Genomic DNA, 17238 nt, shown 5'->3' with positions numbered 1-17238 from the left:
CTATAAGAGAGCGGTGTCTGGCTTAAATCATAATGTGGTTGATGAGGCTACCACATTATGAAGAGTTTCATCAACACTAATAAGCATAAAATTAACTCAGCAAACATTTATTGAGTATATACTATGTTTAGAACTCAGAATTAAAAAATAAAAAGTCCCCAACATTCTACCAGCTTTGTGCTTCTAGTGTATCACTTATAATAAGAAGTCCCTAAATTATAGTTCACACCATGACACCATTACACAATAAAAAGCCTATTAGTAAAAAGAATATTGAGTTGTCAGGGAATTAGGTCTCAACCAGCAGCCATCTTGGTATTCCCATGGAGCTGACAAGGTACACAAAGAAATCCCAGAACCCTCTGGGAAGACCCAGTACCTACGCAATTTGAAGAGAGTCGTCAAATACTCTAGAGACTGACTGTCCTGCTAAGACCTCAGAAAGAATTTAACAGAGTATCAGCCAAGGTAAGAGGGTAGGGAGTAAAAAAGAACAGGAGTCACTAGGGCCAAGAAACTATCTGCCAGAGAGCAGACTGTACTCTCAGAAAAGGAAAGCCAGCATCAGGGATCAGGCTGAGGCAAGGGGAGGGGAAGGTCAAACAAAGGAGAGAAGAAGAAAGATTCTGAAGGGAGTATTTCTCACTTCCCTGAAGAAGAAGTAAACTTTACTCTGTGAACTCATTAAGAAATGACCAAATCTCCAAACCCTCTGGAGGAAGAATTATCATTACAGGGGATATATCTGGAGGTTTGCAAGTCATAAAAAGGTCTAGCAATTGAAAGCCAGTGTAGTGATAGGGCACAACTAGAAATGACCTTCCCAAGTATCTACAAATAGAATGACTTATTGAGTAAGCATCTCCATCCCACCGGTAATAGGTTCCAGCACATTCTATGTCTAGACATTAATATGAGGGTGGGTAATATGATAAGACTTGCAGATACTAAAAAAAACAACAGCTTACTAACCTACAAACACAAAAGCTAGGATACATTATTGAAATAAAAATACAAAATATTCTGTTGGCAATTAGACAAGGAAATTCCTGTAAAGCAGAAGTCCTTAAAACATGGTCCAAGGACCCCAAGAGTCTCCATGATCCATTTAGGAGGTGCAGGAGGTCAAAACTACTTTCATAATACTAGCCTGTTATCTGCTTTTCTGTCTCTCTCTCATGAGTGTATAACGGTGTTGTCCAGAGGCCATGCGATGTGTCATGGCTAATAGGCTAATGGCTAATGGAGTGTAGCCTTGTATATTCCTGTGTTTGAAAAATTTTCTCAGTTTTAACTTCTAATATGGTAAAATATTGGTTGATACAACCCTCATAAAGAAAAGCTTTCTTGGGTACTCGCTAATTTAAGAGTCCAAAAGGGTGCTGAGCCTGAAAAGTTTGAGAACTGCTGCTAGTCTACTGTAATAAGAGTCAAGAACTTCAATCTTGGTTTTCATCTTCAAACAAAATCTCTACTTTCTAGTTTTCAAGAATTTATACTATAACTATGCCAGATAAATACTGCTGTCTATGCAGAAATGTCTCAAAGACCTGGGCGGGGGAAAGAATAAAAATGACCTTTTAAAAAAGAAAATTAGTTAACTAAAGACGATATGAAATATCTACCACCTTTGCATAGTCACTACTCTTCTGAATTCACGATGCCGGAAGTAACGAATCCACAAATACTTTAAAGGAAGTTGCTATGTGTTGAGAGCCGAAGACAGAAGGATAGCTAAGTGATAAACTGGCCCTTAGTAGGCTCACCCCTGTCAGGAGAAATAAAATCCATAACATAGTGAGATACTAGTATAAGAAAAGGCATCCACAAAGTGAAAAGAGCATGGAAGGGCAGATTCTTGGGAAGAAGACAGGCAGGGAACACGTTTGCTAGTGAAGGCACTCTGCCACAGAGGTGGCATGTGAACTGACAGCAAAAATCAAGGCTTTGCCAAGTGGAACAGAAGTTACAGAGGGCTCTGCAAGCAGGGGGAGGGGCATCAGTCCCAGAAGGAAGAGCAACAGCACACAGGATGTTTTAGAAACCTAAAGTTTCTAATAACAGATCTGTGAATTCTGTTCAAATAACAGAAATTTTGAGTAATTAAGAAGTTTTATAGAATCTGATAATGTAATTTGGTATCAGTTGAATTCAATGATGAAAAATGTGGACTTGTAATTTGTAGGCCGTTTTCTTAATTTCCAACCTCTCGTAGATGGCAGCTTTTGCAAAATATAATAAAAGTAATTTGTTAAAAAATACGAACTAAAATGAAAACTGGTCCTTCACCACAGGTATTTCAAGAACCTTGAGAACAAGCTGCAAGATGGCGGGATGGAGGAAGGATGACAACTGGAGATAAAAGCTTCAAGCTAGAGCTTGCATAGGCTGTACTATCAATACCTATTTTGTTTTAGAAAGAGAGAGAGGGCGCATGAGTGCACATGCCTGCATGGGGCCGGGGGTGCAAGGCAGAAGGAGAGGGAGAGAGAAAATCTTAAGTAGGCTCCATGCCCAGTGAGGGAGCCCGTCCAGGGGCTCAATCTCACGACCCCGGGATCATGACCTGAGCTGAAATCAAGAGTCAGACAGACACTCAACCAACCGAGCCACCCAGGTGCCCCATCAATAATCTTTCTATAAGTAAATGCAAAAAATAAATAAAATAAATGGGGTTTGAAAATTCTAGTATATTTCTAATCCAGAATGAGGAAATTATGGTTATCTAAATAAAATGCATAAGCTGTACTGTTAGCATCGCATTAATTTCAGATGTGCAAACTGCAGGCCATGTGGCTGAAGGGCAAGCACAGCAGAGAAGCAAGGAGAATATCAGGTTCACTACAGTTATTTTAAGTGAAAAAAAACAGGGTCTCAGTAAGAAGAGAAAGTGAATGGACACTCTTATCAGACATTTTAAAATCATTTTAATTATTTCATTTAAAACCTTTCATGGGAGAGAAAAAACCTGAGTTGACATGGAGGCTTGATATAGTGGGGAAGGTATAGTGGGGAATTTTCCTTTCAAAATGATATTAGTTGTATCAATTAAGGTACTAAGTAAGAGCCTTTAAAAAAGTCAATTCTTTAATGACACCAAGTTCAGCAAAATGTTAATTATATTAACGTTTCCCATTGTAACAGTGAATTAAGATTAAGGAAGGCCTGTTACTTTCCTATGGCCCTTAAGCTATTGGGATCACTGAATTACTTTGTCAGAGAAGTAACAGAAGCAAATTCGAAGTTTTAGGAAAATGTGGTGGTTGTGGAGACAAAGGCTTAAGTAAGGAGGCTTCCAGCACAAGCATTCCAGATAAGAAATGCACTGAGACAAGATGCTGGCTATGGGAAAGGAAATTAAAGAGTGGGTAGAAGCAATGTTGGAAATTAATGCTTCATTTGAACCCATCATCCAAATTTTCTTGCCCAGGTTGTCCACAAAGTAAGGGAAACATCAGCTGAGAAAGCCAAGATACTTTATGGGAATTCCAAATAAAATAACTCACCTAGATTCTGGATTGATCTTAGCTTCACCAGTACCACGTTCTCAACTGATTACCTCGTGTAGGAGTTTAAACACTTTTTCTAAGTGCTATTTCTTTCCTTTTTTTTTTTTTTTTTTTTAAGTAGGTTCCATGCTGGGCATAGAGGGGGTCTTGAACTCAGGACCCTGAGATCAAGACCTGAGCTAAGATCAAGAGTCAGATGCTTAACTTACTGAGCCACCCAGGTGCCTCTCAAAGTGTTATTTCTTAATTAAAACATTACTTTAAGAAATGTTGTACTTTAAGAAACGTCGTATAAAGTTTGGGGAAGGCATTCCATGTAGATGATTAGACTCACTTTACCAACCTGGTGACCCAATCTGTTAGAATGAGCTGAATCACTGGCCATCGTCTCTTCATACAGATACTTCTATATCTGATAGGAAAGTTTGAGCACTTAAAACGTGTGTTGAAATAGTTACATGTGTTGAAATAGTTATCAACAAAGTAATTGAACTAGAAAAACCACACGTATTAAAGAACTCTTCCAGTTAAAACTCTTGAGATATAATAAAAACTCCAATTAGTGAGAAAATGAGTATATTCAAGTGTTTAAACTAAACTGATTTACAGTCAATTACCTAATTCTACCTGAGATAGTTACTGTTTTTTATAGTATTGATATTTGCCAAAATAAGCTAATAAATGTTGCACTCTGAAATAAATGAGCACAGAAAGTATATGGAGTCCTAAAAAACACAAAAAAGGGTTATTATGTTGTATTAGTTATATGGGATGACTACTTTCTTTTCAAAAACAGGAGCTGACAAGTGAGCAAAGGAAATCTGGCCTAAGGCACTGGGAAGCTTTATAAACACTTCATGCTTTATATGGTTTGCAATATTCATTTAATCAAATTCTTCTCCTTTCTTCCTAATCACTCTCTTTGGCTGCTCATTCAGGACATTACTCTACTTAAAAATATGGTGTACCAGGGTGCCTGGATGGCTAAGTGGGTTAAGCATCCAACTCTTGATTTTGGCTCAGGTCATGATCTCGGGGTTGTGAGACTGAGCCCCAAGTAGGGCTCCTGTGTTGGGCATGAGTCTGCTTGAGATTCTCTCTCTCCCTCTCCCTTTTCTCCTCCCCCTACTCTCTCCCTCTCTAAATAAATAAATAAATACATAAATACATAAATAAATAAATAAAAATAAAAAAGTGACCTGTTTTTGGAGTGTAGCTGTATGACAGACAAACTATAGTAAAACCTCATGGAATATATTAATTCAGAGTCTTCAACTGTTTTCTATCAAATACTAGTGTGTATAAGGCCCTCCTTTTGGAAACTGAGAATCCAATGGCTGGTTAATGGAATGCCTACTGACAACAACCTCTATGACATCGGCCAGAGCAACCTTTTTCATGACACATCTCCAAAGGCAAGAGAAACAAAAGATAAAATGAACATATGGGACTTCGTCAGGATAAAAAGCTTCTGCACAGCCAAGGAAAACAGTCAAAAAAACTAAGAGGCAGCCCACGGAATGGGAGAATATATTTGCAAAGGACACTACAGATAAGGGACTGGTATCCAAGATCTACAAAGAACTTCTCAAACTCAATACACGAGAAACAAATAAACAAATCAAAAAATGGGCAGAAGATATGAACAGACACTTTTCCAATGAAGACATACAAATGGCTAACAGACACATGAAAAAATGAAAAAGATCATTAGCCATCAGGGAAATTCAAATCAACACCACACTGAGATACCACCTTACGCCAGTTAGAATGGCAAAGATAGACAAGGCAAGAAACAACAATTGTTGGAGAGGATGTGGAGAAAGGGGATCCCTCCTACATTGTTGGTGGGAATGCAAGTTGGTACAGCCACTCTGGAAAACAGTGTGGAGGTCCCTTAAAAAGTTAAAAATTGAACTACCCTATGACCCAGCCATCGCACTACTGGGTGTTTACCCCAAAGATACAGATGTAGTGAAGAGAAGGGCCATATGCACCCCAATGTTCATAGCAGCATTGTCCACAATAGCTAAATCGTGGAAGGAGCCGAGATGCCCTTCAACAGATGACTGGATTAAGAAGGTGTGGTCCATATATACAATGGAATATTACTCAGCTATAAGAAAGAACGATTCTCAACATTTGCTGCAACATGGACGGCACTGGAGCAGATAATGCTAAGTGAAATAAGTCAAGCAGAGAAAGACAATTATCATATGATTTCTCTCATCTATGGNTCATCTATGGAACATAAGAACTAGGATGATTGGTAGGGGAAGAAAGGGATAAAGAAAGGGGGGGTAATCAGAAGGGGGAATGAAACATGAGAGACTATGGACTCTGAGAAACAAACTGAAGACTTCCAGAGGGGAGGGGGTGGGGGAATGGGATAGACTGGTGATGGGTGGTAAGGAGGGCACGTATTGCATGATACACTGGGTGTTATACGCAACTAATGGATCATCGAACGTTACATTGGAATCCGGGGATGTACTGTATGGTGACTAACATAATATAATAAAAGATCATCTAAAAAAAAAATGGAATGCCTACTGAAAAGATATATTATATCATGACAACTTCTCCAAATTTATTTGACTATGGACTCTCATTCAAAACAATTTAGAAAATATACACTTAACATATTCACTTTTAAATCTTGAAAAAAATTTAAATACACATAAGTGATAATCACACGAATCACTCATTTTTATATGCTTTCAAAACTATTCATTGTACATTCTAAATAATCTCTCTTTTCTATCTGGGAGAAAGATCTAAATTTGATCATTTTTCAAGGACAACTTATTGGCTATGTAAATTTGCCAGCTGGCTATCTATGATTTATTTATCCAACTGTCACAAGTGGTGGTTGGTACTTGGTAAAACAAGGGCGTTGACAAATTAAGAACAACAACAAACTAATTATATCTTGCGGGTCACAAGAATATGCATGATTATAATTTTCATTTTAACAAAATTAAAAGTTGGGAATTGGGGGGCAGTAACAACTATGCTCATCAAATATAAAAACAGATTTCAGACTATCAGTCATTAACACATAATTATACCTGAATGAAAGAACTCAGCATTTAAGAAATAAAGTCTGGTTGATTTAAAAATCTCAATTTAGGGGAAAAATAATATGTGAATATGTGATGAATGACTAGCAACCGAATAATTATTAGTAATTGTAATTTTTATTAAATAAATAAGATGTTTTATAGATTTGCTTGCTTAAATTATAAGAAACAATAAACAAAATGATTAAGATAAGATGTAGGTAGAATAATTAAATAACTTCATCACTAGGTTTTCTGAATATAATCAGAATAGTGAAGAAAAAGGAATTTGTATTATCACTGTGGCAACAACATGACACCTAAGATAAAGAATGTGGCTCAAAGTTGCCAACCCCCTTTAGAAACATCAGGATCCATTAAAACACCGTGAATTTTAGGATATCCTATCTGCTTTCTTCTAACAAGAGTTTTCAGCTAGCTAATTGAAAGTGAACTCTTCACAACTAATTATGAGCGCAATAATTAATCACTACGTCCTTTCCCAGTTTACTTGGAGTGCTTCTCCGCCAGGCGTAAGCAGCACAAAGTCCAAGAGCTTAAGACAGGACAAATTCATTCAGGTCGTAGCTATACTAGATAACAGGAGTGTTAATCCAAGCAGAATTAACCACTCACCCATCTCTTTCTGTTGTACTGCCCACCTACTTGTGTTAATTCAATCAGACTACTTTACCACTTCTCAGAAATGCTAATGTACTATTTGCCATATAAGAGGAAACCATTTTATATAATTCAAGAAGTAATCATTGACTTAGAATATAATAAACCCACAATAACCAAACATGCTTCTATTTTTCCTCAAAACAATAATTAACTTTTTATCTAAAATCAGGTTGCTATTTCAGGTTTTATATTAACTGTCCATTTTCTCTGGTTTTTGGTAAAAACAAATTATCATCAACACAAACACTATTTCTGATTCCAAGCTTCCCATTCCCCCTTTCCAGAAGTAATCTACACCTCTGAATTCTGGAGAGTATTTTTTGTGTCTTTTCTTATGGCATTTAAGTTCTTTCTACTGCTTGATGAAATTTATTTATCTATACTTATGCTTTGTCTGTACCTTAAGATTGTATCTTATTCACTTTTTTTTGTTTTAAACCACACTGTGCCTAACGAAATGATTTGCACAGATAACACACAAAACATAAATCTGGTGATTACAAGCTAATTTATACTAAGAAAGGATTCTCCAAAATATATTAAAATCACCATGATAATATAAAAATATTCTCACCATCTGTTTCTGAGGTTTGTCTCTATTTTCTGAGAAAGGAAATGGAGAAGGCTGTTGAAAAGTAGCTCTGATGTCATCCGGAGTCTTTATAAAGATTCCCCTTCCGTCTAGTGTGCACCTGAGGAAAAAGAAAACCAGATTCTGGAATATCTTTTGTGAAATTCTGTAAACTTTCCCCAGTTATCTTTTCTTGTTCAAGTTCACTGTAGAAGTAGCCATTTAAAAGAGAAATATGGTTTTATGAAATATGAATCATTCATAAAAGAAAACTATGTAACTTTCGCTTTCTAGACGATACATTTGCTCAAAGTAGATGTTTTAAGACAACAAACTGATAAGATTTATAGTTGCTAGGATGAGCTTATTAACCTGTTAATTACAAATTTCTGTCAAATTAATCCAATTAAGTTACATCTAAAAATTCTAAATTCTCCCAAAGGGAAAGAAAGAAAAAGAAAGGGAAAGAAAGAAAAAGAAAAGAAAAGAAAAGAAAAGAAAAGAAAAGAAAAGAAAGAAAGAAAGAAAGAAAAAAGAAAGGAAGGAAGAAAAGAAAGAAAGAAAAAAAGGAAGGAAGAAAAGAAAAAGAAAGAAAGAAAAACTAAAAAGGAAAAAGAAAGAATAGTTTTTTCATATTAAGCTTTTTTCTGTTACAAAATACTACCTATGTAACCTTGTAGCACAAAATTGATAATAAATATCAAATGCCTTACGTCCACAGACAGACTTGTACACCAATCTCCAAAGCAGCTTTATTTTAAATAGCCAAAAACTGGAAACAACTCAAATGCCTATCAGTAGGTAAAGGAATTACGGTATACCCATACAACAGAATATTTACTACTCAGCAACAAAAAAGGATGCACAACTGATACAAGCGACAGCATGGATGAGTTTCAAAATAATTATGCTGAGGGCAAGAAGCCAGACAAAAAGGAACACATAGTGTGTCATTCCATTTGCATAAAACTGTAGAAAATGCAAAGTAATCCACAGGGAAAGAAAACATTTTGGTGGTTACCTGGAGATAGAGGGGCGGGAAGGTGCTGGAAGGAGGGATTACAAAAGGATATTACCTTAACTGTGGCAATGGTTTCATGCGTGTATACATATTCAAAATTGATCAAACTGTAAACCTTAATAAACATGTCCAGTTTATTAGATGTCAGTTATAACTCAATAAAGCTATAAAATATTAAATTTCTTAAAATGTTGCATTCCCCTTGATGTAGCAATTCCAAGTCTAGGATTTATCCTAATGAGAAAAAAAGTGAGGATATATACAAGTGTTTAGCCATAAGGATGTGATAATATACATTGTTACTAACAGTAAAAAAATGTGAAAACAGTCATTAAATGTCAAAATAACAAGTCTGAGACAAGTTTAATAAATTCTGGTATATTATGTGGTGGGATACTATGTAGCCACTAACATAAAAAATTATAGTTTATCATTCCATATAACATATATTAAGTGATAAAAATAGGAACCAGAGCATTATGTTCAGTATAGCTGAATTTGTTTCAAAAGTATATGAAAATAAGCGTAGCAATTATTTCTGCATTTAGAGGTAATTTTTATTTTTCCGCTTTGCTGATTTATATTTCCTAGATTCTTTATAATAAACATGTATTACTTTGGTAATAAATAAAACAAATTAAAGCTCGAAAATACCAACAGTCCACAACTGTCCACTCCCTGCTACAAGTCAAACACTCCTCAGAGGTGGTGCACATTGTAGAGCTCTGAGCCATCACGTCACCTCCACCAGTGACCTACCAAACAGTCGTGAGAAAAGGGCAGGTCTGACAGGATAAACTGGAGTCATAATTGGTAAGCTACGTGCTTTACAAAGCGCTTTCACGGACATGACCTCATTTGATCTTCATAACTCAGTGAAATGAGAAGAGAAGGCATTATCCCATTTTACAGAGGGGAAACAGACAATGAGCAGGCCAGTTAAGTGTCATGTCCCAAAATTACAAATCTTGGATTTAAATTGAGCCTTGACTATAAATTCTGATAGGAATTCTAAGAGGAATAGGGAACAATCACTTCTGATTATTTATAACTAGAAGGCAGTGATTTATACATGAATTTAAAAATAACCGTATTTGCAATCATATTAGCATTCCTATTAGAATCTGTTGGGGGCCTGCAGGGATTTCCTAAATCCCCAGGGCCCAACCTCAGAGGCTATATACCCTGGCAACCCCATCTTGCCCCTTGTCAACATTATCTACTAAAGCACTGAAATTCAAGCAGAATTCAATCGTTTAGTTTTCAGTTGCATTTCTTTCCTTCTTGGGGAAGAAAAATAAAAGTATTGCCCTTTATTTTAAAGCAGGTAAAAGAAAGTAACCATAACTATATTTATGAATGCTACAAACAGTGACTTACAAGTTGATGTCAAGAGATCTAACTTAATGGTATTTTAAAATAGCACCTTTGGGGGCCAAATCTTCTTTGGGACATGTGTAGATAAGAAACGGTCTCCAAATGACTCTCAGTATATTCAGCGAAGAAAATGACCAACTACTCACAAAAATATCAGTAAACATCTTCAGAGGCACATTATTAACAAGCTGGTCAGCATCTGCTAATGAAGCCGTGAAGCATAAGGAACCCTTACAGCTAGCACTCCTACCAACACCCCCACGACTGCCAGGGACTTAAAAGGTAACTAACGGTAGCCCTTGTTTTCTGGGCACTTACTGGGTATCAGACCCTCCACTAACCTCTTTATATACATGATCTTTGAAACAACTCCAGGAGACGACCATTATCAACCCCACTTTCTAGATGGGAAACTTGAGTTTAAGTTGCCCCAGATCATAAAGCCAGTAAAACTTATAGTGGAATTCAAACTCTGGTATATTTTTCACTTGCAACAAAGATAGGGCCTTGGCAGTTCTCTGAACAGACATCTGACTTTTCTCTAGTGTAACCCACCTACAATGGTCTCAGTTCAGGTAGTACAAAATACTTAGCAATGGTATATGAAGTTTATGAGTCTATACTTTCCCTGTAAAGAGAAAAATATCCAGAGGCCACAATTTGTGTCTGATATTCTGCCACATTCCAGAATGGGTGGTCTCTATTAAAGCATTGTTTTAACCCTTTCGAGCTGACATGATCACATGAAAGATAAATTAAAAGAATATTTAAATAAAAGTTAGCAAAAAGATAATATTAAGGAAACTACTCCCATAGATTAATATCTTAAAACTGTCTTATATTAATATATGAGTAAATTAGTCTTAAACCCAAGTCAGTGGAACTGAATTTGCCAGATGTTTTGGATCATGAGACAGGAAGCATTTCCATGAATAAGAAAGTATTTAAATAACTGTTATAGTTATAGAAATGCAATATTTCTGTAGAATATTATGCAATCATCAAAATATATAATTTCAAATAATATTTAATGACAGATATGGTAAAATGGATGCGATACTAAGAAAGCAAGACACTCAACCATCTATCTGTTAAGCTGAACAAATTTTAGGGGCCAGGCTCTATGCTCGGTGTTAGAATTATAAAGTGAATAAGACAAGTACAATCCCAGGTGCTGAACTACCCTTCACTGTATTCTTTGCCTGATGAGGACCTTCAGGTTGTTAGAGATCAGTTTTCCTCTGAGAAGCTTGTCCTCATCACTTTACATAAAGTAGCTTTCCCTCCACCTCTTCTTTTGTTTAAACTCTTTATTTTGTTTTCTGTTTCCCTGATTTTCTTTTATCTGTGTCTACTGAGATACCCACGAGGTTCTTGTCCTTTCATTCTATTAATAAGGTATATTACATAATTGTTTCAGTGGGAAAACAACCCTTCCTTTCTGAGACAAACACCGATATTAACACCATACTTAATGGTGAAAGACTGAATGCTCTGCCCTACTGCCCTATAATGCTGGTAAAAAGGCAAGAGGTCTGCTCTGAACACCACTATTTAACATTGTACCAGAGAGTTTACTCCCTGCAGCAAGGCCAGAAATAGAAAGACATCACGTAGATTGGAAAAGAAAAGATTAAAACTCTTTGCAGGCAACATTATCGTCTATGCAGGTAATTCTAAGAAGTCTAAAAAAAAGCTACTAAAAAAGCTTAGAAAGGTTGCAGAATATATATAATGGAATATTATTCAGCCATAAGAAAGAATGAAATCTTGCCATTTGTAATGACACGGATGAGCTAGAGAGTATAAATGGTAAGTGAAATAAGTCAGTCAGAGAAAGACAAATACCATATGACTTCACTCATATGTGGACTTTACGAAACAAAACAAGCGAGTAAGGAAAAAAAAAAGAGAAAGAGGGAGATAGGGACAAGTCAAGAAACAGACTCTTAACTATGGAGAACAAATTGAGAGTTACCAGAGGGGAGGTGGATGGGGGGATGGGTGAAATAGGTGATGGGGATTAAGGAGTGCACTTGTCGTGATGAATATGGGGTGATGTATAGAACCGCTGAATTACTACATTGTACACCTGAAACTAATATAACACTGTATGTTAACTATTCTAGAATTAAAATTAAAAATATAAAATCAGCCAAAAAAAAAAAGGCAAGTCTCCCCAAACTGATCTATCAAAATCCCACCATGCCTTTTTTTGTAGAAATTGATTCTAAGATATGTATATGAAATTGACTGTAAGATATATATGAAAGATATATACATCTTTATTTATATCTAAATAAGGGTTTAGAATATCCAAACAATTCTGAAAAAGAAGATTAAAGCTTTAGGACTTACACTACCTAACTTCAAACCTTACCATAAAGCTATTATAACCAACACAGTGTGATACTGGCATAAAGACAGACATACAGATAATGAAATAGGGTAGAGCCCAGAATAAACTCTCACATTCACGGTCATTTGAATTTTAACAAATGATGCTGGAACAGGTTGATAATCACATACAAAAACAGACAAGCAAAAACCTTTCACAACATACAAAAATAATAACTTAAAATGGACCAGAGCTGGAATTATAGAACTAAAACTTCAAAACTTCTAGGAGGCATAGGAAAAAATCTTGTAACCTTAGGTTAGGGAAAGCATTCTTAAATATGACAACAAAGGCTCAGTTCATTAAAAACAAACAAGAAAAATGGAAAAACTGGACTTCATCAAATTCTTCGAAAGACATAATTTAGATAAAAGACAAGCCCCAGAATAACAGAAAGTATCTGCAAATCATACACCTGATAAAGAAATGGTATCTAACATATTAAAACCCTCAGATCTGAAGAATAAGAAGATAAAACACTTTTTTTTAAATGGGCTAAAGATATGAAGACCTTCCACCTAAGATACATGAATGTTTAGTAAACATACAAAAAGATGCTCATCATCATTACCTAATAAAGAAATGCAAATAAAACAACGAGATTCCACTAAACAACTCACTAGAAGAGCTATAATTATTTTTAAAATTGAAAAATCCAAAGTTTGGGAGGATAGGGAGAAATTGCAACCCTCATACATTGCTGATAAGAATATAAAATGGCACAGCCACTTTGGAAAACAGGTTGGCAGTTTCTTAACAGCACACTCATATACTTAACAACATGACCCAGCAATCTCACTCCTGGATATCTAACCAAGAGAAATGAAAACATGTCATTTATATGCAAATGATCATAGCAGCATCAATCATAATAGCCAAAAACTGTAAGCAACCTAGATATCCATCAACAGGTAAAGGGATAAGCATAAAGCAGTAACCAAAAAAAAAAAATTATTAATTCATACAACAAGGATAAACCTAAAAAACATAATACTTAGTGAAGGAAGCTAGAAATAAAAGATATATTTATATGACTCCATTTATATGTAAAATGTCTAGAAGAGCCAAAATTAATTAGAGAGAAAGCAGATATCTCCTGGGATAGAGGAAGGGAACAGAAATTGACTGCAACAAGCATGAAGGAACCCTTTGGGGTGATGAAAATGTTCTACAACTGGACTGTGGTGATGGCTGCACATCTAAATAAATTGACTCAAAATCATCATATTGAATGCTCAGAAAGGGTGAATTGTGTAGTACGTAAACTATATCTCAATCAGGCTATAAAAATAAAAAGGATATATTTTACATAGAACCACAAATTGCTTTAAAATGAATCCAATGTTAAAGTAAATTGCCATTTCTCCCATTACTTAAAATAATAATCTTAATTAAAGATAAACCTCATGTATAACAATTAGTCTTTGGAGAATAAAAAATTAGTTTTAAGATGACTGTTCATCTCTCTCATATATTGTTGGTGGAAGCGTAAAATGGTACAACCGCTAAGGAGAACAGTTTGGCAGTTCCTTAAAAGTTAAACACAGCATTACCATATGACCCAGAAATTCTAACCCCTAGGTATAAATAGAAGAGAAATGAAAACTTATGTCCATATAAAAATCTGTATATGCATGCTCATAACTGCATTATTCATAATAGCCAAAAACTGTTAACAGTCTAGGTGTCTATCAACAGATGAATGCGTAAACAAAATGTGATACATTCAACGAGAAAATATTATCCAGCCAAAAAAGGGGATGAGGTATTGATACAGGGTACAACGCAGATGAACCTTGGAAATTATTATACTGGGTGAAAGAAGCCAGTCACAAAAAAAATACGTATTGTATGATTCCATTTATGTGAAATGTCCAGAACAGGCAAATTCAGAAACAGAAAATAGATTTCTAACTGCCTAGGGGCTGGGAGTGGGAAAGGATAGGAATGGGGAGTGACTGATAACGGGTATGAGGTTTTTTAGGGTCATGTCATGAAAATGTTCAAAAATGAGATGGTGGTGTTGGTTGTGTACCCGTGTGGCTATAAACAACACTTTAAATGGGTGAACTGTATTGTACGTGAACCATACCTCAATAAATCTATTAAAAAAGGTGACTACTGTGCTCACTTAGACAGCACATATACTAAAATTGAAACAATACAGAGAAGAATAGCATGGCCCCTGCACAAGGATGACACACAAATTCATGAAGTGTTCCATATTAAAAAAAAAATTATTATTGACTTAGGATTTAATGAAATATCAAAAGTAATTTCAGAGTAAAAATCTGGACTTCAAATCCTGTTTATTTGCTTTTGAGCATGTCTAACATTTATCTAAACAGGTATGTTAGTGTTCAGTTCATTGTGGCTAAATATAAATCACTTTTAAAAAATCAGCTTCATTTTTACGCACCAGTAACAAACAGAAAATAACGTTTAAAAAATATCCAACAACAAAATGTACCTAAAGAATAAAAGTTAACTTGAAAATTTATTGGAAGACTTTAAATACAACCCAAATAAACAGGAGGACATACCATATTCAAGATAGAAAGACTCAGTATCATAAAATGACAATTTTTCCCCAAAGTCAACTGATTTTAACACAATGCCAATCAAAATTCAAAAATTTTTATAAGTTGATTCTAAAACTTACAATGGAGCAGCAAAAGCCCAAACAGACAAGCTGTCCAACCAGAAACAGAATACAGTAGGGAATTTTTCCTGCCTATACTGAGATTTATTATAAAGTTGTACTAAAGAAGTTAGTGTGCTTCCAGAAAAGAGACAAACTGACTGCTGGAGAAGAAACAGACCTTCAGATATAAGAAAAACAATATTTGACAAAGTCACAACATATCACTGAAGGAAGGAGGAATCATTCAACAGTGCTGAAAGATTTGGTTATTCATTTGGGGGAAAACGAAACGGGATCCCTTGTATATAACATGTAAAAAATAAATTTCAGAAGGATTACAATTTTAAGTTGAGAAGACAAGTCTTTAATATTTTTAAATAAGACATAAGAGACAATCTTTATGAACTCAGAGTATGGAAGGTTTAAAACTTAAGACACAGAATAGGGCTAACTATAAAGCATATGATTAATAAATTCAACTACATTATAATTTAAAACCTCCATTCATCAATAAATACAACAAGGAAAAATAAAAAAAGATTAACTACAATACCACATTGCCAAAAAAAATTACAGTACCCTGAATATGTGTGCGTACGCACGTGTGTGTATCCTGTAACATTTTATTTAAAAATAGGCAAAATGCAGGGGTGCCTGGGTGGCTCAGTTGGTTAAGCCTCCGACTCTGGACTTCAGCTCGGGTCATGACCTCAGAGTCATGAGACAGAGCCCTGTGTAGGGCTCCACGCTCAGTGGGGAGTGTGCTTTTGATTCTCTCCCTCCCCCTCTCCCACTGCTTCTCCCCTGCTCATACCCGGGTGCACGTACACTCTCTCCCTCTCTCTCAAATAAACGAATGAATGAATGAGTGAATAAAAGCTTTAAAATAAAAATCGGCAAAATACAAAAAAGTGTCCCCGATTAGGGGTGTGAGGGCCTCAGCAGGATGAGGCAGGTACCCGTGCTGGAATGGAGGGAACCGTGAGGTGTGGGAGTCAGAGTACAAGCTTTGGCAGAGTGATGTGGGTTGCACAGGACCTACAGAGCAGTGATCTAATGGCAGATGTCAATGACTGATCAGGCGGAGAAGGGTGCCCATAAAAAGATGCACTGTGCTGTACATGCAGGAGTATAGGAATCCAAACAGGGTGAAGGGGGCTTCCACATGAAGCGTCTTCAAAGCTTAAATAGAATTTGGGGAGGAGGGTGTAATGTATATGGCAGATTGAGTACATACAGTGGAACTGGTCAAATCAGGTAAATAAATTTAGGCTAATGATAGGCAAGTTTCTTACTGTTAGAGAATGGGATATAGAAAAAGGGAGAAAATGTGATTAAACTCTATAGTGTAGGAATGAAACTGGAGGCAGCAGCATGACTGATGAATGACATGCCGAAAGAACACAGAAGCGATCTTTAAAGGAATCCCACTGGCTAAATCGGGGCAAGGATGAACATCAAAATAACTAACAACAGTTACTGATGATAGCTCACTGAATGAAAGACAGAAGCATGAACTCGTACTGATATAAATTAATCAATTAAATGAAAGTTTGATGAGGAAGGAGACAGTCACATAGTTTTAAAGTACCTCTGCCCAAAACAATTATTAAACACAGAGGGAAAATGAGTAATTTCACAGTAGAGAAACGTGGCAGACACCATCTTAATCAAGTAATCAAGTTAACATAAACAGTAATGGGTCAAAATGAAAATCATGTGTCACCGGACAAGATACAAAGAGAAGACACACCGTAACATCTGTGATATTCCTGCCAAATGTTCATAATTGCATGCAATCGTTAGGAAACAGCAGACGAACCTAAAGGAAGAGACATTCTATAAAATAAGTGGCTTATACAGTAGAATGTTGAAAAGTGCCGAGGTCTTGAAAGTCAAACAAAGACTGAAGAACTGTTCCAGATTGAAGGAGACTGAAAAGATGTGACAAGTAAAATACAAGCCGTGCTTC

General features: G+C 35.8%; 1 protein-coding gene and 1 non-coding gene across 2 annotated transcripts in view; one reads left to right on the top strand and one right to left on the bottom strand.

Moving 5' to 3' along the window:
- Positions 1-17238, bottom strand: part of NRIP1 (nuclear receptor interacting protein 1) — a 96692-nt gene that overhangs the window by 40874 nt on the left and 38580 nt on the right. Inside the window, exon 3 of the mRNA XM_011218709.3 lies at positions 7830-7947. The gene's annotated coding sequence lies outside the window, so the exon portion shown is untranslated. The remainder of the gene's footprint in view (positions 1-7829; positions 7948-17238) is intronic.
- LOC117795642 lies at positions 14746-14852 on the top strand. The gene has a single exon (XR_004619716.1). It is a non-coding gene; the product is annotated as a U6 spliceosomal RNA (small nuclear RNA).

Source organism: Ailuropoda melanoleuca, chromosome 1 (assembly GCF_002007445.2).
Source record: "Ailuropoda melanoleuca isolate Jingjing chromosome 1, ASM200744v2, whole genome shotgun sequence".
Lineage (NCBI taxonomy): Eukaryota > Metazoa > Chordata > Mammalia > Carnivora > Ursidae > Ailuropoda > Ailuropoda melanoleuca.
The sequence above is the reverse complement of the archived record's forward strand: the minus strand, read 5'-3'. Positions and strand labels throughout refer to the sequence as shown.